Below are 27,578 nucleotides of genomic sequence, written 5' to 3'. Positions count from 1 at the left end.
AAAAATACCTCAGCTGTCAACAAACTAGGATTAATTAATACTAACCACCTTAATATAATAAAAGTTCTGAATATGGCTAAAAAAAATAAAAGTTCTGTACTAGTCATATTTAATGGTGAAACTCTGAATGATTTTACTCTGACAAAACAAGCATGCACTCTCAACATTTATCACCTATCACTTTTATTCAACCTTGTATTGATAGTTTTACCATGGTACAAGGCAAGGAAAAGAAATAAAAGTTTCTGAACTTGTGATTATTCAGAAGTTAATATACTAGTAATAATTAGAAAAATTTTAAAAAGCATATGATTTGCATTACCAGCAAAAAAAAAAATGCCAAATACCTAGGAATAAATTTAACAATACATGTGTCAGAACGATACACTGAGAACTACAAAATATTGAGAGAAATTAAAGAAGACCTAAATAAATAGAAGGGTATATCATGTTCATGAACTGGGATACTCTGTGTTTTAAAGATGTCAATTCCCCCTCAAATAACCTATAAATTAATTGAATTTCCAATTAAAGTACCAGCAGTTTATTTTCTGTATAAATTGACAAGTTGATCCCAAAATTTAGATGTAATTATATGAAAGAGAAATTGTAATATTCAACACAATATTTAAAAACAACAAATCTGGAGTTCTTACATCACCAGTTATCAAGACTTGCTATAAAATTAACTAATAAAACTGGCAGCAGAGCAAGGATAGACAAATGGATCAATGGAACAGAAATGAGTATCCAGAGACAGATGTACAAGATATACAGTCACTTGACTTACCTACAATCAGACTACATTGCAACTAAGTGGGGAGAGGAGAGTCTTTTTGACAGACAGTGGGTACACTTAAATGTTTAAACTAACACAATCAACCTTCTAGAGAATATAAGAGAGAATCTTCAAGACCTTGGAGTATGTAAGGATTTTTAAAAACAGCTCTGTTCATGTAAGATTTATGCACCTTATCATTTAAAATTGTTTTTTTCCTAATGTGGCATTCTTAATTTTCTTCCTAGTCCTATGCAGTGCTTTTATCTCCACCAGTTTCTTTCATTTTGTACATGATTACTTCTGCAGTTCATTTGTTTTCTCTCAATACAGTGTGTCTCCTGGGCATCTTACCTACTTGACCTTTCACCTGCCCACTCTCTGTAGGTAGCTCTTCACCTCATATCTGTTGCTCCAATCTGCCTCCAACCATGGGGTCATGGGACAGACAGGGAGATCTGACTGTTGAGTAATTCTCATCATAATCTCCAGCCCTCTTTATAACAACCCCCAGGGCTATTGTCCAGTTTGGGCTTTAATCTTCGATGAAGAAGAAATTGCCCCCACTCTAAAGTGTTGCAATTTGCCTGCCTCCAATTTCTAATCATTGTTTCTATGTCTGCCTCTTACTGTTACTGATTGAGTCTAATTCCACCTTCACAGGATGGAGGAAGACGTTCCTGCTTTTCTTTTCCCCAAGTCAATCATTCAAGGCTCCTTCAAATATGTTTCCTTAAATAGAGTAACATATTTCATTTCTGTCCACCTATGGATTGTCCCCACTTTTATCATGTTCTTATCAAGTGTGGCACCTCTAATAAACTTAAGTGTGGTCTGGTTTCTCTAAACTATGACCTCCCTCCTTATAGAAGTGCTGTTTTCTGGATATCGAGAGATGCATTTGTCTCTGGCAATTCTTCGACTGTCTCTTGCATTTCCCAATCTGGAGCTCCCCTAGAACTTCAGACTCAACTTCTCCAAAAATGAAATAATCACATGGCCACTGACACCACAGTTCCCCCAGTCTTCATAAGACCAAGCAGGTCAGGTTGCTTGTGTCCCACACAGAAAAGTTGATCACTAGCTTTACTGAATAGGGGGAACAGTTGTTACACCACTCCTCCTTTATTCTCTATTTGTGTATGTGGGCTTTGAGGAAGAGGATTTTTCAAGTTGTATTCAACTTATATAATAATACAGTCATCATCCACCTGTTGATACCAGTTTTTCCTCCCAATTTCCTTATCTTCTGGGTGGCCTCTTTCCATCTGCACGGGACGATTAAATGCAGTCTTCTCCCTCAGTGACTCTCATGCCTGCACCTTCTTTTCTAGTTCGAGTTTATAGTTTGCATCTCCATTGCCTGCTCTAAAGGGCCCTTTCCTCCGGCATCCTACTTCCTACTCAGAGATTCTCAGTGTTTCCTGAAGCTTGCATTGTAAATTGAATTCCTCCTTGTCCAGGCCTTTCCACAGGAATCCCCACAATTAGGGTCAAGTGGGAGTCTAATGCTTATATCTTGGCACATCTACTTTGGGCTAAATAATTCTATCTAAACTAAAATGCTTTTGCTTACACTCCCCCAGCCATAAATGCACTCACCTTCTCCATCCCTGGCAGATGGCCCAAATCTAAAAGAAGACCTCATTTGTGTCCCTACAGTGTCTAGCTTAGACCTTGAACAAAATCAAATAGTGTTTGTTAAGTTGAATGAACACATGAATTTCTTGTCCCATTTCATTAATTCATTTTAAAAAAATAGAAACGGTCAAAAAATTGCCATGGATACATACATATTCTTAGAATCATTTGCCATTTCTGAAGATTTAGAAGTTTCTAAAATAGCAAATGTATTTATTTCAGAAAATGATTCAAAACATCTTGGTGGTTTTTATTTTATTTAATCTTATATATTTAAAAAGACTCAAAAGAATTTAATCTGAGTTTCGGTGCTGATGTTTAGATTATTTAAGGTCAACAAAATTCTTAGCTTGATCTTTGAAAGAGAACATGCCAGAGTAAAAGGTGATCCAGTCTTTCATAGGCACTACAATGTCTTTTACCAACAATTACTTCTTCCTGGGGATGAGTGTTCCCAGAACTGTGACCAGGAGATCTTTGGGGTTGGGGAGAAGTATTAAGGTTCTCATGCTAACGTCAGCATCTTTATTCCACTTTCATTATGTCCGTTTCAGACAATGTCCATGTTTTAGAATTTCCCATAGTTATGATCTTAATTCTGTAACTTTTGAAAAGGAAATATGTACTTCCTTCTTTCCTTCCCCCATCCAGCTTCTTCTCCAGTAGTTTTTATGACTGGGAAGGCCAGTCAGGCAGGACCCCTGTAAGGACACAGCCAGAGCAGTGGACAAGGTCAGACTGACAGTGTGGGCTGAGAGAGAGAGGAGTTATTCCTTGTAGATAGAGAATTGCCCTGGGGAGGTCTTAAGAGTGGAAATTAGAACTCTGGAAGGCTTGGCTTTTCTTTGTAGGTCCTACCTGTGAGAAATTGACTCAATTCTCATCTTTCCATAGCAAAACTTTACATGTTAAAAAGGTGTTCAGGCCTGGAGATATAGTTCAGTTGGTATAGTGCTTGCCTGGCATGCACAAGGTCCTGGGTTCAATTCCCAGGATCCAAAAAAAAAAAAAGAGGTGTCTAACAGTGGACATTATAATATGCTTTACATTAATCAAATATTAACTGAGGCCTCCAAATGTGATTTGCCCTGATGATTTAAACCAGAGCAGAATCCATCCTGATCATCAGGGGAATCATGTGGGTGAAACAATGATAATATTATGTAACAAGTATGTATTGTGACAAAGATGTATAAGCTGAGATCTATAAACAGGACAATGAGGATTCAAAGGAGAAAGGGTCCATGGGGTTAGGAAGTAGGTGCAGGAGCCATCAGAGGGCCAAATGGGGAGACCATGGCGACTGACAAACCAAAGCAAACCTGTGTTTTGCCAACTCATGGCATTAAGCAGGTCTTCTCACCTCCTCCAGTTAGAGAGTGAGAATACAGGCTCCCCACTTTCCAGGATGCAGGGTGGTTCAAGGGAGAAAAGTGTAATCATTTCTTCACACCAGCAATTGCTTGTTGTTTTTTAGATGGGCAGGATGTCAACAGCAGGTGGCAGCAGAGAGTAAGGTGTCATAAACTGGGTGGCTACTTTGTATGTGGTATCTGTGTTCAGAATATAGCATTGTGTGCAAAAAGACTTGAGACACACAGGGCGCTTGCATCCTGTGTGTCTCAAGTCTTTGTGCTGTGTGTATTCAGAAGATAACATTGTGTACATACATTCATAATATGGCATTGTGTGTGTTCAGAATGTAGAAAATAGCCTAGGGCTGTGGTTGTGGCTTAGCAGTTGAGCGCTCTCCTAGCATGTGCAAGGCCCCGGGTTCAATCTTCAGCACCACATAAAAATAAATAAATAAAATAAAGGTATTGTGTCCAATTACAACTAAAAAAGAAAGAAAGAAAGAAAATATTCCAGCTTAGCCAAGGGATGCTTGTGACCAGAAAGGCTTTGGGGACTATTCTATAGAGCAGCACCATCCAATAGAAATACAAGGTAAGCCAGGCGTGGTGACACATGCCTGTAATCCCCGAGGCTTGGGAGGCTGAGACAGGACAATTGCAAGTTCAAAGCCAACCTCAGCAACTGCAACTCAGTGAGACCCTGTCTCTAAATAAAATACAAAATAGGGCTGGGGGTGTGGCTCAGTGGTTGAGTACCCCTGAGTTCAATCCCTGGTACAAAAAAAATATATATATATATATATATATATATATATATATATATATATATATATAGCAACATATGCATTTCAAATTATTTCAAAATGTGATTAATATGAAAATTTTTGTTGAAATTATTTACGTTTTATTTCCTTAAGTCTTTAAAACCTCGTGTGTATTTTCTACTTAAAACACACGTCTGCTTGGGCTTGCCACCCTTCAAGTAATCAAAAGCACATATGGCTGGTGGCTGCTGTACTGGACAGCCAAAAATAGGTCTTAACTCTAAAAGAACAGCAGGGTTTTCTTTGAATATTACTCTTTCTCTTTCACTTCTTCCTCAGAAAGATGGTTTATGCTGTAATTTCGATCTTTGATGTCTCTAAAGACCTGCATGTTAAAGGTTTAGTTCCCAATGTGGGGCTATTGTGAGGGGGTTGAACCGTTAAGAAGTGGGGTCTAGTGGGAGGTCTTTAGGTAATTAGGGGGCATGCCTCTTTCTCACTCTCTTTTGCTTCCCTGATAAGCAATAAATGGTTTTGCTGCACCACAGGCTCCTTCTGTGATGTACTGCCTCACAACAGGCCTTCAAGTAATGGGATCAATCATGGACCGAAACCTCCAAACCTGTGTTCCAAAATAAACCTTTTCTCTTTATAAGCTGATTATCCTAGGTGTTTGTTATAGTAACAGAAAGCTGACAAACGTACATGCAAGTAATTTAAAGGTAAAAAGAAAGAGAGAAAAAAGTAGGAGAGAAAAGTACTCCAGGACAGCATCTTTCACAACTGGCCTAATCCTGAGATTTTAAGGAATAAAAATTCAAAGTATTTGGGGATATGCTGAAACATATTGTAACCCTTTTTGATTATGCTAGCATGAATGCTCCAGAAATCCTACAATAAAGAAACCTGTTTTACTTTGTGTGACTGCACACTTTGCTGTCTATTAGTATTATAGAATGATATTTTAATACTTTCTAACATTGGGAATACAGAGTTAGCAGTAAAAGCTGTGAGAAAAGTTGAACAAGCTTAGATTTGTGTTCCAAATTGTGGATACTGAGGCATCTGTAGGTAAGGAACTATATACAGGGGAATGGAATGATAGAAGAAACTTGTAGTGAGTGAATAAATTCTTACACTGAGATAACACCATGATCCACTCAGGAAGATGACAAGGACAGTACCAATAAAAATTAATCAAATTGGTAACTCAGTCTTTTAATCTGTGAAGCTTGGATACACAGAGATGGAATGAACCTAACCAATTTTACCTCCTTTAAGAGATCAAAGAAAATAATGTTCTTCATCCATTTTCTATTGCTATAACAAAATACCTGAGTTGGAAAATTTATAAAAAAAAAAAAAAAGGAAGGTACATTTAGCTCATAATTCTGGAGGCTGAGGAGAAGTATCTGGTTGGCATCTGATGAGGGCCTTCTTGCTGCATCATAACATAACAGAGGGTATCACATGGTAAGATAGCAAGTGGGCCAGAGAGAGATCACTTTTATAATACCTCCCCCAAATCTATTAAAATGTGAATCCATAAGTGGATTAATCTATTCATGTGTTCACAGTCCTCATGGTATAGCTGCATCCCAAAAGCCCACTTCTCAATACTACTGAACTGGGAACAAACTTTCTAACACATTAAATTTGGGGAACACATTCAGCCCATCACAGTAATATACCCATGATCACCATTAACAATCGCGAGAGTAGTGCAAGTGTATACAGAATATCCACCCCTCAAAAAAGTGGTCCTTATAGAAGTTCTAGTTTGTTGATGCATGTAAGCAAGTTTGGAAGGAATGAGCACTTCTCTTAGAAACATAACCCTGTTCAAGTTCAGTAACAATCTAAAGCAGATGCCCTTTGCCAAAGAAATGCTCTTGTATGCACACTCTGACACTACCCCCAAAAGGCTGGGACAGCTTCCCAAGTTGTTCCAGCTGCTCAACCCTGACTCAGAGGGAAGGCTCAGCCTGTTTCTCATTTTAATACATGGTTATGTTTTCTTATATAAAACATGTTTTAAGCGGCCAGCATTACAAGTGTTTTATGTAAGATTTTATAGCATATGTCATATGTAGTCAGTGTAAGTCCAGTTTAGTGAGTCTCTCTCTCTCTCTCTCTCTCTCTCTCTCTCTCTCTCTCTCTCTAATATTGTTTGGGTTTGGCTTTTTATTGTTTTTTAAAGCCAAAACCCCTTTGGAAGTTGACTAATAGCATTGTACCTCGTGGGGTGCCTTCCTCTCGGATCCTCAAAAAGCTCTGAAACGCTTCTGAATGCTACCGTGGCAACATTCATACAAACCATGTCTTGTGGAGCAATACTTAATTTTGTTTTGCTTATGTGGGAAGTAAGGGCATTGGGGACCTGAAACCAGAGAACCCCATGGTGGAAGGGTTCTAGGCTAGAAAGATGCATAACTATTAAGATACTACTAGTGACCGCAAATCTCCTCTGTGAGGCCATATGTGCTTTTTATCAGACTCTCTAGAGGGCCATTGTCTTAACTTCCAATTGGAAATATGTGCCAGAATGCTAAAACTCAGCCGAGTATTGATACAAAGACCTGCATCCTGCCACATGCTGGGATGCACCATGGTGTGTGGGCAAAGAAAAACTAACACCAGTGCCCCAAACAGCACCCAGGGCAACAGCATCATTCTAAGTTTAAGGGTCCACAATGCAATTGTTTAAGGATTTTTTTCAAATAGACAAAATTATGCATGAAAATATAGATATGAAATAGCAGCTAGTGGGCAAAGCAGAACAAACACAGTCATGTGTACCTACAAGAGGGAAAGCGTACATGAATTTGACCTTTTCCTACTTCACAAAATGAAGAATTTGGCATATAATACAACTGTTAAAAATGGGCATCTATAAATAAGGACTTATTCTCAGAGATTCATATATTCTTGGGGGAATTTTTGGCATACATTTTTATTTCAGGGCATAATCTTGAATAATTTATCAGATTATGTTCTGTATATCTAGAGCAATGTTTTTAAACTGGGTCTTAACCTCTAATGAATTTTTACTCCTTGATTGGTAAAGTTGAGTACATTGAACATTGCTTTATTTATTTTTAAATTGAAATTTTTTTCAGTATCAGGGATTAAACATACATAGAGAACCTAAGAGGTACTCTACCACTGAGTGACATCTCCACATCCCTAGCCCCACCACCCTTTTATGTATTTACTTATTTATTTTTGAGACGGTATTTTGCTAAGTTGCCCAGGCTGGTCTCAAACTTTTGTGATCTTCCTGTCTCAGCTACCCACATAGTTGGAAGTATAGGGTGCCACCATACCCAACTCTAACATTGTTTTAAACCAAAGTGAAGGGAATGGAAAAAATCAGAGCGTATGATTGGTGCTAAGAGCTAAGTATTATTTTATAAAGTGTTTCTGTTTCACATGTATGTATTAGGGTATGGATTGTGGTATAAAATATGTTTATCACTGTGGATGGAAAACAAATGAGCTTGAAAGTCTTAAATCACCAAGTCACCCATTCTCAACCTCTGCCACATTGGAATAGTCTGGGGAGCTTTGAAAACAGGGCTGTAAGGGTTCCCCCTGCAGATATTCTTCTGTAATTAATTTGGGATGTAACCTTGTGTTTGGTGCAGGCTTGAAGCTTTTCAGATGTGTAGCCAGAGCTGAGAACCCCTGAAAATTTGAACTTTGCAACCAAGTTCTGCAGTTACATGACTGCCTTTGGGTTTGAGGTTGTTTAATTTTATTTTCTTCCAGACTAAGTCATCCCAATTAGGATTGTTGCGGGGTATGCAGGGACAGAGGAGGGTTTAGATATAGATAATGTTTTTGCCTAAAGCCAAGGTAAACCAAAATCTACTGAAGGTGAATAAATGAAAGAAAACTTCATGATAGTTCAGATAGGCAAATCACTACCCCAAGCCTCTCCAGTAGAGCATATCAGCTTTCAGGTAATTAATGATTTATTCTCTTATTTGAGCCCTTTCCCTCATAGAAGGCACAACTCCACCATATTGGTGTGCAATGACTTAATTATGGACAAATGTCGTTCATTGCATTAAGTGAACCAAGTTGTTTTTTTGGTACTGATTTACATCCTTGTACTTATACAATTTAGAATTGTGCTTGATTTTATAACTGTATAACAGTGAGAATATAGAGCATTTATGCCTATTTAATTTGTACACACTTTTTAAGTTCGGTAACAGAAACAACATTAGGAAAGAAGCAGTAGAATTTCTGTTCCTCAAAAGGAAACCTGATGTTATTCACCGGCTCTCCTTCATCTGCCATTGTGCAGCCCATCCTGAATATAGTGGGATGATACATTAAATTCAAAATCTTATCTATTAGAACGTGTTGTAAAGTGATATAAATGAAGCTTAGAGTTTATTAAGAATATTTTCCAGTAGTTCTATTTGTGAAGTGGGAGTTCAGAGGAAAAGCTGGATCAAGAAGGAAAGTTTAAGCTCAGTGTGGTGACATGGGCCTGTGGTCCCAGCAACTCAGGAAGGTGAGACTGGAGGGTCACTTCAGCCCTGGAATTTGGGGCCAGTTGGGCAACATAGTGATAATTCATCTCAAAATAATCAGAAAAGAAGAAGGAGAAGGAGAAAGGAAGAGGAGTGGGATTTAAATGTTTCTGAAAAAGGTGACGATGTTAATGGTGGTGGTATTTGATATTACTATAACCATTTACAGAGTAGCCTTCAATGAGCCAGTGTATTTCGTGGATTATTTTTCTTGATCTTTAGGACAATCTGTTTGTTTTTTTTTAAATTGGTTTTTTAAAAAATAAATGACAGCGGAATGCATTACAATTCTTACTACACATAGACAGCACAATTTTTCATATCTCTAGTTGTATATAAAGTATGTTGACGCCAATTCATATCTTCATACATGTACTTTGGATAATGATGTCTATCGCATTCCACTATGCTTGCTAATACCGTGCCCCTTCCTTTTCCCTCCCACCCCTCTACCCTATATAGAATTAAGGACAATCTTTTTAAAATATATTTTTTGTTCTAATTAATGCATTTTGACACATCATACATAAATGGAAAATAACTTCTCTTTCGTCTGGTTGTACATGTTGTAGACTTGCACAGGTCACGTAATCATGAATGCACATAGGATAATGAATTATCCTATCATTCCTACCTCCATGCCCTCTCCCCTCCCTTCAGTCCCCTCTGTCTAGTCCAAAATGTCTCTATTCTTCCCCTACCTCTGATTGTGAATTAGCATCTGCATATCAGAGAAAATATTTAGCCTTTGGTTTTTGGGCCTCGCTTATTTCACTTAGCATAATATTCTCCAGTTCCATCCATTTACCAGCAAATACCATAATTTCATTCTTCTTTAAGGCTGAATATTATCCCATTGTGAATATATGTCACAGTTTCTTTATCCACTCATCTATTGAAGGGCACCTAGGTTGGTTCCATAGTTTAGCTATTGTGAATTGAGCTGCTATAAACATTGATGTGGCTGTGTAGGACGATCCTGTGAGATAGATTATAATCACTGCTATCAGGCAGGTTGTAACTGCTAATATAATCACCTCATTATATACACGAGGATCCAAAGTTAATTTGTCTGAGAGATTCATCTGGAACTCAAGTCCAAATATTTTGCTTTGAGGCCTGAGAACTGAATCTTCTCAAGTAACCAGAGAGGGCCTGGGAGGATTTTCCAGAACAGAAACCTAACAGGGACCTAGACCTGAAGGAAGAGATGTATGTTACATCTGCAGGGTGCCAGGAATATGTTGGTGGAGAGTTGGAGGTTATACTCCATTTATGTATGATGTGTCAAAATGCATTCTACTGTCATGTATAACTAATTAGAACAAACAAAAAATATAGTTGTAGGCAGACACAGAGGACCTGAGACAGTGGTCAGAGAGTTTAATAAGACATCCTGAGAATGGAACAAGTGAGGAGACTAAATTAATGGTAGACGTTTATTTAGAAAAGAAATTGTGTGTGTGTGCGTGTGTGTGATTGAATGCTAGAATACACAGAACAACATAGAAAGATATAACCTGCCGCAGTCTGGCTGGGCACAAAATCACGAGCCACCACACAGCTTGTAGATTCAAACAGCAACTCTTTATTCCCGAACTCACACCAGCCGTCTACAATCACGTTCTGGGGAAATCCACGTTCTCTGCCCAAATCCACCCCCACTGGGCTTCTGTCTTCCTAAAAATACTGTCTGAATCCCGTGAGAACTCAAGGGGAACTCAGGCAGCAGGATACGCCCTATTCCCAGCAGGAATAATCTTTTTTTTTTTTTAATTTTTTATTGTTGGCTGTTCAAAACATTACATAGTTATTGATATATCATATTTCACACTTTGATTCAAGTGGGTTATGAGCTCCCATTTTTACCCCATATACAGATTGCAGAATCACGTCAGTTACACATCCATCGATTTACATATTGCCATACTAGTGTCTGTTGTGTTCTGCTGCCTTTCCTATCCTCTACTATCCCCCTTCCCCTCCCCTCCCCTCCCCTCTTCTCTCTCTGCCCCCTCTACTGACATTCATTTGTCCCCCTTGTATTATTTTTCCCTTTCCCCTCACTTCCTCTTGTATGTACTTTTGTATAACTCTGAGGGTCTCCTTCCATTTCCATGCAATTTCCCTTCTCTCTCCCTTTCCCTCCCACCTCTCATCCCTGTTTAATGTTAATCTTCTTCTCATGCTCTTCGACCCTACTCTGTTCTTAGTTACTCTCCTTATATCAAAGAAGACATTTGGCATTTGTTTTTTAGGGATTGGCTAGCTTCACTTAGCATAATCTGCTCTAATGCCATCCATTTCCCTGTAAATTCTATGATTTTGTCATTTTTTAATGCAGAGTAATACTCCATTGTGTATAAATGCCACATTTTTTTTATCCATTCGTCTATTGAAGGGCATCTAGGTTGGTTCCACAGTCTTGCTATTGTGAATTGTGCTGCTATGAACATCAATGTAGCAGTGTCCCTGTAGCATGCTCTTTTTAGGTCTTTAGGGAATAGACCGAGAAGGGGAATAGCTGGGTCAAATGGTGGCTCCATTCCCAGCTTTCCAAGAAATCTCCATACTGCTTTCCAAATTGGCTGCACCAATTTGCAGTCCCACCAGCAATGTACAAGTGTACCCTTTTCCCCACATCCTCGCCAGCACTTGTTGTTGTTTGACTTCATAATGGCTGCCAATCTAACTGGAGTGAGATGGTATCTTAGGGTGGTTTTGATTTGCATTTCTCTGACTGCTAGAGATGGTGAGCATTTTTTCATGTACTTGTTGATTGATTGTATGTCCTCCTCTGAGAAGTGTCTGTTCAGGTCCTTGGCCCATTTGTTGATTGGGTTGTTTGTTCTCTTATTGTCTAATTTTTTGAGTTCTTTGTATACTCTGGATATTAGGGCTCTATCTGAAGTGTGAGGAGTAAAGATTTGTTCCCAGGATGTAGGCGCCCTATTTACCTCTCTTATTGTTTCTTTTGCTGAGAAAAAACTTTTTAGTTTGAGTAAGTCCCATTTGTTGATTCTAGTTATTAACTTTTGTGCTATGGGTGTCCTATTGAGGAATTTGGAGCCCGACCCCACAGTATGTAGATCGTAGCCAACTTTTTCTTCTATCAGACGCCGTGTCTCTGATTTGATATCAGGCTCCTTGATCCATTTTGAATTAACTTTTGTGCATGGCGAGAGAAAGGGATTCAGTTTCATTTTGTTGCATATGGATTTCCAGTTTTCCCAGCACCATTTGTTGAAGATGCTATCCTTCCTCCATTGCATGCTTTTAGCCCCTTTATCAAATATAAGATAGTTGTAGTTTTGTGGATTGGTTTCTGTGTCCTCTATTCTGTACCATTGGTCCACCCGCCTGTTTTGGTACCAGTACCATGCTGTTTTTGTTACTATTGCTCTGTAGTATAGTTTGAAGTCTGGTATCGCTATACCGCCTGATTCACACTTCCTGCTTAGCATTGTTTTTGCTATTCTGGTTCTTTTATTTTTCCATATGAATTTCATGATTGCTTTCTCTATTTCTACAAGAAATGCCGTTGGGATTTTGATTGGCATTGCATTAAACCTATAGAGAACTTTTGGTAATATCGCCATTTTGATGATGTTAGTTCTGCCTATCCATGAACAGGGTATATTTTTCCATCTTCTAAGATCTTCTTCTATTTCTCTCTTTAGGGTTCTGTAGTTTTCATTGTATAAGTCTTTCACCTCTTTTGTTAGGTTGATTCCCAAGTATTTTATTTTTTTTTTTGAAGATATTGTGAATGGAGTGGTTGTCCTCATTTCCATTTCAGAGGATTTGTCGCTGATATACAGGAATGCCTTTGATTTATGCGTGTTGATTTTATATCCTGCCACTTTGCTGAATTCATTTATTAGCTCTAATAGTTTCTTTGTAGACCCTTTTGGGTCTGCTAGGTATAGAATCATGTCATCTGCAAATAGTGATAATTTAAGTTCTTCTTTTCCTATTTTGATGCCTTTAATTTCTTTCGTCTGTCTAATTGCTCTGGCCAGTGTTTCGAGAACTATGTTGAACAGAAGTGGTGAGAGAGGGCATCCCTGTCTTGTTCCAGATTTTAGAGGGAATGCCTTCAATTTTTCTCCATTCAGAATGATGCTAGCCTGAGGCTTAGCATAGATAGCTTTTACAATATTGAGGTATGTTCCTGTTATCCCTATTTTTTCTAGAGTTTTGAACATAAAGGGATGCTGTACTTTGTCGAATGCTTTTTCCGCATCTATCGAGATGATCATATGGTTCTTATTTTTAAGTCTATTGATGTGGTGAATAACATTTATTGATTTCCGTATATTGAACCAGCCTTGCATCCCAGGGATGAATCCTACTTGATCATGGTGCACAATTTTTTTGATATGTTTTTGTATCCGATTCGCCAGAATTTTATTGAGGATTTTTGCATCTAGGTTCATTAGAGATACTGGTCTGTAGTTTTCTTTCTTTGAAGTGTCTTTGTCTGGTTTAGGTATCAGGGTGATGTTGGCCTCGTAGAATGAATTTGGAAGTTCTCCCTCTTTTTCTATTTCCTGAAGTAGCTTGAAAAGTATTGGTATTAGTTCCTCTTTAAAGGTTTTGTAAAACTCTGCTGTATACCCATCCGGTCCTGGGCTTTTCTTAGTTGGTAGTCTTTTGATGGTTTCTTCTATTTCCTCAATTGATATTGGTCTGTTTAGGTTGTCTATATCCTCCTGACTCAATCTGGGCAGATCATATGACTTAAGAAATTTATCGATGCCTTCACTATCTTCTAATTTATTGGAGTATAAGGATTCAAAATAATTTTTGATTATCTTCTGTATATCTGAAGTGTCTGTTGTGATATTGCCTTTTTCATCCTGTATGCTAGTACTTTGAGTTCTCTCTCTTCTTTTCTTCGCTAGCATGGCTAAGGGTCTGTCGTTTTTGTTTATTTTTTCAAAGAACCAACTTTTAGTTTTGTCAATTTTTTCAATAGTTTCTTTTGTTTCGATTTCATTAATTTCAGCTCTGATTTTAATTATTTCTTGCCTTCTACTTCTTTTGCTGTTGTTTTGCTCTTCTTTTTCTAGGATTTTGAGATGAAGTATGAGATCATTTATTTGTTGTTTTTTTCTTTTTTTAAGGAATGAACTCCAAGCAATGAATTTTCCTCTTAGAACTGCATTAAATGTGTCCCATAGATTCCGATATGTTGTGTCTGTGTTTTCATTAATCTCTAAGAATTTTTTAATTTCCTCCTTGATGTCTTCTATAACCCATTGATCATTCAGTAACCTATTGTTCATTCTCCAAATGATGTATTCTTTTTCCTTCCTTCTTTTATCGTTGATTTTCAGTTCCATTCCATTATGATCAGATAGGATGCATGGTATTATCTCTACTCCTTTATATTGTCTAAGAGTTGCCCTGTGACATAATATATGATCTATTTTTGAGAAGGATCCATGTGCTGCTGAGAAAAAAGTGTAACTGCTTGATGTTGGGTGGTATATTCTATATATGTCAATTAAGTCTAGGTTATTAATTGTGTTATTGAGTTCTATAGTTTCCTTATTCAACTTTTGTTTGGAAGATCTGTCCAGTGGCGAGAGAGGTGTGTTGAAGTCTCCCATGTTTATTGTATGGTGGTCTATTAGACTCTTGAACTTGAGAAGAGTTTGTTTGATGAACATAGCTGCACCATTGTTTGGGGCATATATATTTATGATTGTTATGTCTTGTTGGTGTATGGTTCCCTTAAGCAGTATGTAGTGTCCCTCTTTATCCCTTTTGATTAACTTTGGCTTGAAATCTATTTTATTTGATATGTGTATGGACACTCCTGCTTGTTTCCGAAGTCCATATGAGTGATATGATTTTTCCCAACCTTTCACCTTCAGCCTATGTATGTCTTTTCCTATCAAATGCGTCTCCTGTAGGCAGCATATTGTTGGGTCTTGTTTTGTGATCCATTCTACTAGCCTGTGTCTCTTGATTGGTGAGTTTAAGCCATTAACATTTAGGGTTATTATTGAGATATGGGTTGTTCTTCCAGCCATATTTGTTTATTTATGTTACTAAACATGGTTTGTTTTCCTCTTTGATTATTTTTCCCCCCTTTACTGTCCTACCTCCCACTGTTGGTTTTCATTGTTATTTTCCATTTCCTCTTCCTGTAATGTTTTGCCAAGGATGTTTTGAAGAGATGGTTTTCTATCTGCAAATTCTTTTAACTTTTGTTTATCGTGGAAGGTTTTAATTTCATCTTCCATCCTGAAGCTTAATTTCGCTGGAAACACAATTCTTGGTTGGAACCCATTTTCTTTCAGTGTTTGAAATATGTTATTCCAGGATCTTCTAGCTTTCAGAGTCTGTGTTGAAAGATCAGCTGTTATCCTGATTGGCTTACCCCTAAATGTGATCTGCTTCCTTTCTCTTGTAGCTTTTAAAATTCTCTCCTTATTCTGTATGTTGGGCATCTTCATTATAATGTGTCTAGGTATGGGTCTCTTATGATTTTGCACATTCGGCGTCCTGTAGGCTTCTAGGATTTGGGATTCTGTCTCATTCTTCAAGTCTGGGAAGTTTTCTCGTATTATTTCATTGAATAGATTGCTCATTCCTTTGGTTTGAAACTCTATCCCTTCCTGTATCCCAATGACTCTTAAATTTGGTCTCTTGATGTTATCCCATATTTCTTGGATGTTCTGCTCATGGTTTCTTAACAGTCTTGCTGAGCTGTCTATGTTCTTTTCAAGTTGAAATACTTTATCTTCATTGTCTGATGTTCTATCTTCTAAGTGTTCTACTCTGCTGGTAGTATTCTCAATTGAGTTTTTAAGTTGGTTTATTGCTTCCTGCATTTCTAGGATTTCTGTTTGTTTGTTTTTTATAACCTCTATCTCCCTGTATAGTTGATCTTTTGCTTCTTGGATTTGTTTATGTAATTCATTGTTGAAGTGATCTTTCATTGTCTGATTTTGCTGTCTGATGTCTTCCTTGAGACTCCAGATCATCTGAAGCATGTATATCCTGAATTCTTTATCTGACATTCCATCTGCTGCAGCTATTACCTCTTCTAATGTTGAGTTGACCTGCATTGCTTGTGGTCCTTTCTTTTCTTGTCTCTTCATACTGTTCGGGTTCCTTTCTACTTTGTGAAACTGTTGTGCTATTGAATTTTCCCCCTATATATTTATATTGGTCTTGTATAGTTGCAAAGTCTCCCTCGCAGGCGCGGGCGGCGGCTCTGCCCCTCCTCCAATTGGGGCAATGTGCCTACCACGCCAGCAGGCCGCTGGGCCTGCTCTGCCAGTCGGTAGCAGGTCCGCCTACCTTGCAGGCGCAGGCGGCGGCTCTGTCCCTCTGCGGGCCGCTGGGCTTGTTCTGTGGTGGTCGCAGTTCTGCCTACTTTGCAGGCGCAGGCAGCGGCACTGCCCCTCTGCAGGCCTCTGGGGCTGTTCTGCCAGTGGGTCGCAGGTCCGCCTACCTTGCAGGCGCGGGGGGGGCGGCTCTACCCTTCCTCAGGCCACTGGGCCTGTTCTGTCTGTCGGTTGCAGGTCTGGCCTGCTCTGTGGGTGGTCACAGTTCCGTCTACCTTGCCTGCGCAGGGGGAGGGGGCGGCTCTGCCTCTCAGCAGGCCACTGCTCCTCTTCTGCCGGTGGGTCGCAGGCCCGCCTACCTTGCAGGAGTGATTGGAAGCTCTGTCCCTCCGCGGGCCACTGGGCCTTTTCTGTCGGTGGTCACAGTTCCGCCTACCTGGCAGGCGCGGGGGGTGGGGGGCGGCTCTGCCCCTCAGCAGGCCGCTGGGCCTGTTCTGTGGGTGGTCACAGTTCCGTCTACCTTGCCGGCGCAGGGAGAGGGGGCGGCTCTGCCTCTCAGCAGGCCGCTGCTCCTCTTCTGCCGGTGGGTCGCAGGCCCGCCTACCTTGCAGGAGTGATTGGAAGCTCTGTCCCTCCGCGGGCCACTAGGCCTTTTCTGTCGGTGGTCACAGTTCCGCCTACCTGGCAGGCGCAGGGGGTGGGTGGCGGCTCTGCCCCTCAGCAGGCCGCTGGGCCTGCTCTGTGGGTGGTCACAGTTCCATCTACCTTGCCGGGGCAGGGGGAGGGGGCGGCTCTGCCTCTCAGCAGGCCACTGCTCCTCTTCTGCTGGTGGGTCGCAGGCCTGCCTACCTTACAGGAGTGATTGGAAGCTCTGCCCCTCCGCGGGCCACTGGGCCTTTTGTGTTGGTGGTCACAGTTCCGCCTACCTGGCAGGTGCGGGGGTGGGGGGCGGCTCTGCCCCTCAGCAGGCCGCTGGGCCTGCTCTGTGGGTGGTCACAGTTCCGTCTACCTTGCCGGCGCAGGGGGAGGGGGCGGCTCTGCCTCTCAGCAGGCCACTGCTCCTCTTCTGCTGGTGGGTCCAGGAATAATCTTAAACCTGGAACCACCCTAAACCCAGATAGTCCTAAACCGGGAACGCCCTAAACCCGGATCCGCCTTGGTCCTTGAGCAAGGTCACCTACATGCAATGTCACTGCAAAATGTCCTATTTCCACGAGTCCTTCCACTAAGCAACATGGGATATGCTGGCAAGGAAATTGTCATACCTACTTGGCTAATGGCTCCCAGCAATAACCCAAATTAAAACAGTGTCCACCTCTGCTGAGGATCTGGGTATTAGTGGTGATGGTCAAAGAGAACTTGAGCTGTGATCTAATAATTGTATTTTGCTTTCTTTGTTTGCAAGCAGAATGACTGCATTCATGGACTTAGGTATTTTGAAAAGGGTAGAGAGTTAATAGAAATAGTTAAAATTAAATATGAGGTAATATGGGAATTTCATATTCAGGCACCTAGACTGGAAGATTGTGGGGCCCTTTTAGAAGGAGCTGAGTGATGCAAAGGTGTAAGGGAAAATCTGAATTGTCACTAAATGACAGAGATGACAGAATGGTCTTTAAAACAAATGAAAACCCATTTGGAATTTTTTAAATTTGAGCATCAGCATGAAATTTAGAAAGCATTCTAGTCAAGGAAGCCCCCCTCCACAGTTTCCTGGTGCAGAGGTGGAGATAGATCAACATGGGAAGGAAAAGCTAACACTATGCTCTCATCTGTCAGTGTCTCCTCCCAGAGCCAGGTCAGGAAGAGGTCCTTCCTCTGTGTGGTTGTTTATGGTGGTTTTGAAATGCATACAAATCTTAAATGGTGGATTCTTTGTATTGTAGATGGAGACTAGAGATCTGGACTTCTAAACTTCAACCAGAAAGATCAAATATGCAAGCCCTTCAGCCTGGTGGGGAGGTCGGGATGAATTGAAGTGAGAGAAGAGATACCTGAAGGGGTATGTACCTAGTGCATGGCACTCTGGAATTATATTTGTTTCCAAGCTTGTCGGTGTGAGTGGGAGGATGGTGTGCCATAGCTTTGGATGTTGCAGTGGAAGCTGCTTCCAGGTGTCATGATGCAGTAGCAGCAGGGCTGCCCCATGATCAACAGGTTAGGAGCTCTGAAAACATAGAGTTGAGTCACCCACATGTAGTGGGCATGAACCACTTGCCAGGCATGGCTTAAACATTTTAATGGGTTCATTCATTTAGTTCTTACCACACAGTGTGATCTAGATACTGATGTTGCTCCACAAATAACAAATAACAAATAACCCAGCTGGCAACTTGGGGACAGAGCTGTTATCAATAGTACCCATTCCATTCCTCTCTCCCTTTCTTCTACACTTTCCATTACCTTTCTCCCATATCCTCTTTTTATCTGTTTTTTTTTTTTTTTCCTTATAGAATTGTAAATCTCCATCTTAAAATGAGACTCAAAAGGGCATTGTTCTGGATCACTATGGAAGATCATATGCTCCAAAAATGGTCATGATGTTATTACTTCTCTTCCAGAATCTTACTACTCCCCCATCAGGAGGGGAGGTCTACTTTCTCTCCCCTTGAATCTGGACAAAGACTTGGTGACTGCATTGATACATACAATGTGGCAGAAGTGACACAAAGTGATTTTAAAGCCTAGATCGGCAAGAGTGATGTGACTGCCACTTGGCTTGTTCATAGTCTTGGGATGCATGCCCTGGAGACCCAGCCACCATGTTGTGAGGAAGCCCAGATGCTGCAGAGAGGCCATGTTTAGGGGTTCCAACTGACAACCCACTGACATGTGGGGGAGGCTTTAGTAGGTTGGTGCCAGACCTTCCCCACATTGATACTGGAAGAGCAGAGACAAGCTGTGCCAGATGATCTGTCCCTGCTGAACCCTGCCCCCCATGGCAGATTCATGAGCAAAATAAACACTGTCCTTTTGGGCTCTTCATTTAAACTCACAGAAACATAATTAAGGTAAATATCATTATACTCAATTATAAGTACCAAAATGAAGGTCAAGTGAGCTGAAGTGACTCATCCAAAGCCTTACCACTAATGAATGTGTTGCTTGGATTCAAACCCAGGGCTGCCCAGTTTCAAGCTTGGGAGATTCATCACTGTTCCAATACCATGTACCTCCTAAGCTGGATCCCTTCAAACACAACTATTTTCAAAAAGCAAACTCTTTTGGAGTAAGCTGGCAAAACTTTAGAGGAATAAGAGGAAAAGAGAACAAAACTATAGAGATCTAGCTTTCAACAATATGTTCATGTACAGGCCCCTGGTTAAATACCTCCCAGCTTGGCTTAAACATAAAGTTCTCTTGGGAAGCTGTCAATCTTCTCTCCATGAGCTTAGATCCCGTGGCATCTGCTCCGGTTACAAAATATGCTTTTCTCTATCATGTAAAATAATAGTCATTGTGTGACATTTCTATCCTTCCTTTAACCTTTGAAGGTTAGGGATTGGTCTTCCTCTCCTATGCCTCACCTCATTTCTTACAGCACAGACCTTGACCTATAGTCGATAATTGGTAAGTGCATACTACATACATCCCAGACAGTGTTAAATATGAGTTTTCTTGACAGTAATCACAATAGGATAAGGATGTGAATAGTTTCAGATATAAATACTGAAGCCTTATCTTGATGTTGAAAGCTTGTCTTTTGAGGCTGTTAAAAAGTAAATTAAAGCACAATAACATTTTAAAGAGTTTGTTTGAGCAATCAACAATTCATAAATCACACAGTTCTAAACCAGAAGTGGTGCTGGAGCTTCACCAAGGGAAATAAGGGGGAGTAGAGGGGGAAGGGCTTTTACAGGACAGATGTAAAGCAAAGAAAACATTTGTTTAAAATCATATGCTTGTCTTATTTGGTTTATCACATTGGAAATACAGGAAACAACTCAAGTTAAGTTTCACTTCTGTTTACAAATCAAGCAAAGCTTAGGTCACTTCGGAAACCTGACTGGTTTTGCCTGCTCAGGGATTTTTTAGACTTGGTCCCCACTGTAATGCACTTTAACAAAGCCCAGGATTTCTTTCTCACTTCCTCTGTCTTTCCTGTTAGATAAAACATCTTTATGTTTGACTTGTATAAATAAATAACTTAAGTAAAATGCAACTAAACAATAACAGAGCTCTAAAACACCATATTTCACTAGGTTGTCATCCAAGTGGAAAAATTTCAAGGGAGGAGAAAACAGATATACACCACGGACAGAGAACTGACATTGGCATATGCTGTGGTTTGTCCTCACCAAAACTCACACGAAGGCTTGATTCCCTAAACGGCAGTGTTGAGAGTGTTTAGGCCTTTTAAGAGGTGTGGGCTTATTGGGTCAGGTCCTTCAAAATGGATTAATGTTTTTCTTGCAGAACTGAGGTCTTTCTCTCTGGACACTGGCTGGATTACTGAATGGGTTTTTCTGAAGCAAGAAAAAGTGCCTCCTTGCCCCACCTCTACCTAATTTACACCATGAGCCCCTCAGCAGAAGCCAGGCAGATGCTGCTCTATGCTCTTGGGGTTTCAGAACTGTGAGCCAAAATAAACTTCTTCCTTTATAAATTACCCAGTCTTGCCCAGCATAGTGGTACGTAACTGTAATCCCAGAGGCTCAGGAGGCAGGAGTATAACGAGTTCAGAGCCAGCCTCTGCAATTTAAGGAGGCCTTGAGCAACTTATCAAGACCCTGTCTCAAAATAAAGCATTAAAAGGACCAGGGATGTGGCTCAGTAGTTGAGCACTCCTGGATTCAAACCCTGGTACCAAAAAATAAATTATCCAGCTTGGTATTCTATTATAGCAAAAGAAAATAACTAGGAGTTGTGGAAATATGAAATGTGTAACTTTTGGTCAGCCTTGGCTCATGGAAATTGTGGAACTGTGTTTTTTAACCTTTCATTTAGGTATGTGTGTATATGTTACTGCAGTTGCTTGAGAATTGGGAATAAATCCTACATTTATAATGTCCAGAGCATCCAGTATTCAACTATACCCTTAAGAGCTATAAGGATGTAATAATACATATTTTTTAATTATGAAGGATGGAAAATTCATGCAAAATATTAAGTGAGTTTAATTTTTTTGTACTGGGGATTGAACCCAGAGCCTTATATATGCTAGTTAATCTACCACTGTACTACATCCCAGTCCTAAGTTTAATTCTTTTTTAAAAAATATTTTTTAGTTGTTGATGCACCTTTATTTTTTATTTATTTATATGTGGTGCTGAGGATCAAACCCAGTGCCTCACACATGCTAGGCAACTGCTCTGCCACTGAGCCACAACCCCAGCCCCTAAGTTTAATTCTTAAATTGTATTTTTATTGTCTAGTCAATTAGCTTTGCTACCTAACAAACTGCATCAAAACTCAAGACAGGTTGAATAACCTTTTTCTAAAATACTTAGGATCAAAAGTATTCAAGACACTGGATTTTTTTTTAAGATTTTGGCATACTTGCATAGATTATTGATTGAGTATTCCTAACATAAAAATCTGAAATAAAAAGAATGCCCTGAAAAGTTCTGGATTTTTCTATTAGGGATGCTCAATCTTTAGCTTAAATTAATAGCCATTGGGGGTTGGGATTGTAGCTCAGTGTTAGAGCGCTTGCCTAGCAAGTGTGAGGCACCACATATAAATAAATAAAATAAAGGTCCATCAACAACTAAAAAATTTTTTTAAAAAAATTAATAGCCATTGATTTATCTCCTTGTTCAGCAGGTTGGCAGCATGAGCTGAGATTGCCTGGTCTAAGTGAGCCTTCTTGGCTCCTTGTGCCTCTTTGGTCCTCTGCCAGATGGTGGGGAGCTGACCCTGGGGCAGGCTTTGGTGGGGTGGCTCATCTCTGTTCTGCATGGCTCTCAACCTCTAGCAAGTTGGCTGAGCTGGTCCACATAGCAGCAAGGCTCCCAAAGAGGCAGCATAGCATGAAAGGCCCCTTGAGGCTTGAGCTTAAAAATGATGTCACTGCTGTCATATTCTTTTGATCAAAGCAAGTGACAGGCCAGGCCAGATTCAAGAGATGACAGTTTTAAGCCTTTGATGAGAGGAACTGCTAAGCCACCTTACAAATACAGGGAGCTTGGAGGTGTGGCTGTCTCTGTAACCTATAATGCCACTTAAAATGCAAATATTTTTACTGAGAGAATTAGAGGCCTTACCATACAGATGGTGGAAAGAAAGCCATTTGTATGGTTTATAATGTGATATAATCCACATCACAGGATTGAACAAAGAGGATAGTAAAAAGGGACTGAGATAGATGCAGCATAGAAAAGTCATGGGTGACCCCCATTTCTCCATCTCTCTAAGTCTGTGAAAGGGGGAATTGCGATATGGGCAGGAAAGCAGGGTCGACATTTGGTGATAGGAAGTTTCTTTTCCTTTGCTGTTATTTTCTCTCCTTGTCAACTGGGGATAGCAAATGATGAGGGATTGGCAGACTGATTGGAGGGAAAGAATAAGCAGCTTCTTTCATTACTGGGTCAGTGGAAAGAGACCCTCCCTGAATTTGACAAGCCTGAACTGATAGGGCACTATTTCTTCCTGCCTTCCAGCCACTCACCTTCAGCTTCAGGCTCCACTTGCTTTATCTGATGGGTTTTGTGTGCTGGAAGAGTGTGGGGGCAACCTGACCCACATCTCCCACTAGACACCCCTCTTTTATATTGTTTGTATTACGGATTCTCATGGAGAATGCTTTTTTGTTGTTCTCTATGCTGTTTAGTGAAAGGTGGGTGCTGCCATCAGCTGGCTGAGAATGTTAAAGTGATTTAACGTGAAAGACTATATTTCTTGTCTAGTCATATTCTCTCTCTCTTTTATTTTTCTCAATCCTATTCCACCCTTTCCAACATGAGCAGATGCAGCTTGGAAGCCTGATGGTAAGGATAAATAAGTCTTGCTTGAAAATAAATAGCATTTATGGAAAGCTTGCCATGAGTCAGGTCTTAAACATATTGCATGTTCATACCTCACACGAGGGAAGGAAGAGCTATTCTTGTCTCCATTTTACGGGTAAGAAAACTGAGGCTCGGAGAGGTGAAGTCATATGTGTCATGGCATCTGACACATTCAATTGTGCCATGAGCGATAGTCTTCCTTTGTAAAATTGAGGCCATGTCTTAGTTTGGGTTAAGAATTAGGGTACAGATATCTATATGGACAGTGATTCCCAGAAACAGAGTGAATTAGGAGTGAGATATGAAGGGAGAACAAGACCACACAGTCTGCAACTATGAGCAGGTTACTGTGTAGGCTCCTGGGCTCAGTCCCATTGGGCATTTTGGAATCATCCTACTAAGGGACACAACAGTTGACATATTTGGGGAAGAGGTTATGGGGAAGTTTTTTAAAGCAATTGTGAGCATCATAATTATAATCCGTCTCTTGCTACCCATTAGCCCATGGAAGGAAAGAAGGTAAAGTTTATTTTGCATTATTTCTTTGGTTTCTTGTACTTCCCCATTGCTCTCTTCACCAGCTCTTATATGTGCCACCACCCCCAAACTCAGTGGGAATTTTGAAATAAGGTCTATTTCACTCATGTCACTAAATGTTGACCCGGCATAGGCTGATGTAGATTGGCTCAGTGGGACAGATCTTGGTTGAATAACGCACACATCTAGGAGTTGGCTAATACAGGCTGGATTCAGCTAGATGACTGTGCTTCTGACCTAGATCCAGCTCAGTTCCTTGCTGATGGCTAAGTTAAAGTTAGAAACACCTAAGTACATCCTAAGACCAGGTTGGTGGGCAGTTGCCACCTGAAGACTCCTCTGTTGTCCAGGAGGAGGACAAGTAGAAACCCAAGAGGCCTCTCAAAGCCTAAGCTTGGAATTGGCACACAGACACTTCTGAATTATTCTAGTGGCCAAAGCATGTCTCATGGTCAAACCTAAGTCAAGGGGCAGAGTAATATATTCTGTCTTTGCTGGACGAGTTTTTAATTATTGACTTTAAAGCTAGTAAGGCAGTATACCATTCTTCCTCTGCCTTCTACCAAATTAGGCAACTATGGTGTGAAATTTAAAGCCAGTTTTATTGATCCCTTTGGGAAAAATCCCAAATCCTTAATGACATTTTAATTTGTTATTAATGGAAGATAAAAATGATATTAGGGGGCTGGGGTTGTGGCTCAGTGGTAGAGCGCTTGCCTGGCATGTGTAAGGCACTGGGTTTGATTCTCAGCACCACTTATAAATAAATTAAAAAAATAAAGTCCCATTGAAAACTAAAAAAAAAAAAAAAAAAATGATATTAAAAGCTGCATAACCTTAGGTTTCAGAAACCTCTTCATGATCTCAGACCTTAGCTGGGAATTAGCTTATCTTGTATGATGACTTTGTTCATCTTAGACTTATGAAGTGTTTGCAGTTGCTGAACTTGTTTCTCTCACAAGGCCAACCTGTTACCACCCCAGCAGCTGCCCAAAATGCTTTGACTTAGAATCAGCACACACCAGTTGCTCTAGCTTGTCAGAATGAAATAAGAGCAGCAAGTAGAATGAATTAAATTGTCAATTTTATGGATGTGTATGTTTTCCTACATTTTAGGCGAAGGCTTTGAATTCCATAAAAATGTCATTTCTTTGCTTCTCTCAATACCTTGGCGCTCTCATCTGGCATGGATAAAATTTAGCTGAAAGAAGAAGAGGCAAAACTTTCATATTGGTTGGAATTTGCAGACATAAATTTGCAGGACTTTTTCCAAGTTATCATGGAAAAGGCTTGCTGTGTTATGCTTTTTGTGAGTTCTAAGTCATAAAGCATATGCTAGGAGTGGCATGACTTTGTGTTCCTGGCTGTGTGTAGAAGACCTGCAGAAGAAACCCAAGCATAGCACCATTAAATGTCTCATAAATTATTTGTATTGCAGCATGGATTGTCCAAGCAAACAGGCAAATGAGCACAGACCCCAAGATCAGTACCTTCATGATGCTCCCTTATTTGCCCTAATAGAGCATTCTCATTAAATTACAAATGAAATCATATGCCTTGTTAATACCATTAAAATGCCTAAGTACTCAGTGGTTTCCATCTGTATAAATTCACAGGGAATGAGTGGAAAGTACCAAATATATGAGCCAATTAATAAATGTCACTTTTTGGTGGTGTCTTATTTTGAGCCCCCCCCCCCCCCCCCAAAGCCACCCTGAGTTAAAGATTTAGATGCAAGTAATTCACTTGGTAAATTCCTTCCAGGAAGGATTGTGGGAATAGAAAGAGGTGGATATGGAAGGGAAAGCAACCAATAATTCCTGACTCATACCTTGACTTATGATGGGGTAAAAGTCAGTAGAAATGATACACTGAATTTTGAATTTTGACCTTTTTCTGGGTTAGCAATATGTGCAGTACAACACGCTCTTGAGATTCTAGGTAGCAGCAGTGGGGCAGAGCTCCCAGTCAGCCATAGAACATGAAAGAATGAACAAGGCTTTCATTGGAGAAAATGCCCAACAGCTCTGCATATTTATAGAGCCAGGGGTGGTTTGACAGTTATGACAGTTTAATGGTTGAAGGGTTTGACAGTTGGCATGGGGTGCTTTTTGATTGGTGGGTAAGGATCATGTGAGCCAGCAGGGCTAGTCTGATTGGTGGGTAAGGATCATGTGAGCCAGCAGGGCCCACCATTGGACGGCTCTTCTCAGAGGGGATGGGGAAGTTAGTCTTTGGAGCTGGGGCGACTCCCAACAGAACATGAGAGAAAACAACTAATGTTTTCTACAGTGGTCTGTGTTGCTAAGGTAGGATAAGTGTATTAAATGCATTTTTTTTAATTTTAATTTTTGGGTTTTTTTGGTACCAGGGATTGAACTCCAGGGCACTCGGCCACACACTGAGCCACATCTCCAGCCCTATTTTGTGTTTTATTTAGAGACGGGGTCTCACTGAGTTGCTAAGTGTCTCACTAATCTGCAGAGGTTGTCTTTGAACTCACTATCCTCCTGCTCAGCCTCCCTAATTGCTGGTATTACAGGCATGTGCCACCGCACCCGACTTCTAAACGTATTTTTGACTTATGGTATTTTCACTTTATGGATGAGATGTGATCCCATTGTAAGTTAAGGAGCATCTGTAATGCTAATGAGCAGGTTCCTACTGTGGGCACCTGGGGCTCAGTCCTACTGGACATCTGGGAGATGGTATAAATTCATTGCAGGGTTGTTTTCACCCAAGGAGTGAGGGAGCTGGGTGTATATCCACAACTCTCATCCTTCTTTGGTTTCAAGTGGCAATGACCCCCTGGCATTTATGGACTACTCATGAGTGATCCAAATATGCTCCTATTCCTAGAGAATCAGGAAGAGTAGTCATGGGGATCTGTGGAGGGAAGCCCTAGACATATCTGGGAATGGTGGGTGGTGAGGGGACATGTAGCATTTGTTATAGGATGTTGAAGAGGTTTTGAGGAATGGATGGAAGGAATATATTGCTTTTAAAACTGAGGACAACAGAAGCTAAATACCTCCAATCATTATACAGTCAGTAAAAAAATAAAAATTAAAAATAGAAGAGCTGATGTAAAACTCTTTTGGGGTTATAGTTTTGAGTAGACGAAAAAACATAGTACATAACAGTGCTCCCATTTTTAAAAACAGCATCATTTGGTTATGTTTACATATCATAACATTCACCCAGGTATACACATGAGTGATTTAATAAATTTATGCAGTTTTCTAGAAATTTCATGTAAATAGAATCATATAACAGATGGCTTTTTAGTGACAAACTACTTTTACTCAACATAATGTTATCAAGGTACCAATAGTTTGTTCCCTTTAGACTAATGATTAGTGTTTCATTGTATGAATATATCTCATTTTGCCTATCCATTTTTCAGTTGGTAGACATTGGGATTGTTTTTAGTTTTATTATTATGAATAATGCTGCTATGAACATCCACATACAAGTTTTTATGTGTAGTTGTTTTGAGTAGTGTTTCTAGGTGATATGGTAAGTATATGCTTCTTTCTTTATAAAATTGCCAAACTTTTTTCCAAAGAGGATGTACCAGTTTATACCCCAGCAGCTGTGTATGAGAGTTTCAGTCTCTCTTTGTGTTCCCCAACAGGTGGTATCCTCAGCCTTTTTTACTTTACTCATTGTCATAAGAATGTAGTGGCATCTTATAGTGGT

The 27,578-nt window shown here is 40.1% G+C and overlaps 1 protein-coding gene across 3 annotated transcripts in view; it reads left to right on the top strand.

Moving 5' to 3' along the window:
- Positions 1 to 27,578, top strand: part of Rin2 (Ras and Rab interactor 2) — a 227,062-nt gene that overhangs the window by 29,156 nt on the left and 170,328 nt on the right. For all 3 annotated transcript variants that reach the window (XM_071608695.1, XM_071608694.1, XM_071608696.1), the window contains exon 2: positions 18,279 to 18,394. The gene's annotated coding sequence lies outside the window, so the exon portion shown is untranslated. The remainder of the gene's footprint in view (positions 1 to 18,278; positions 18,395 to 27,578) is intronic.

Source organism: Marmota flaviventris, chromosome 2, assembly GCF_047511675.1.
Source record: "Marmota flaviventris isolate mMarFla1 chromosome 2, mMarFla1.hap1, whole genome shotgun sequence".
Taxonomy (NCBI): domain Eukaryota; kingdom Metazoa; phylum Chordata; class Mammalia; order Rodentia; family Sciuridae; genus Marmota; species Marmota flaviventris.
Note: the sequence above shows the minus strand (reverse complement) of the source record. Positions and strands in the feature narration are given on the sequence as shown.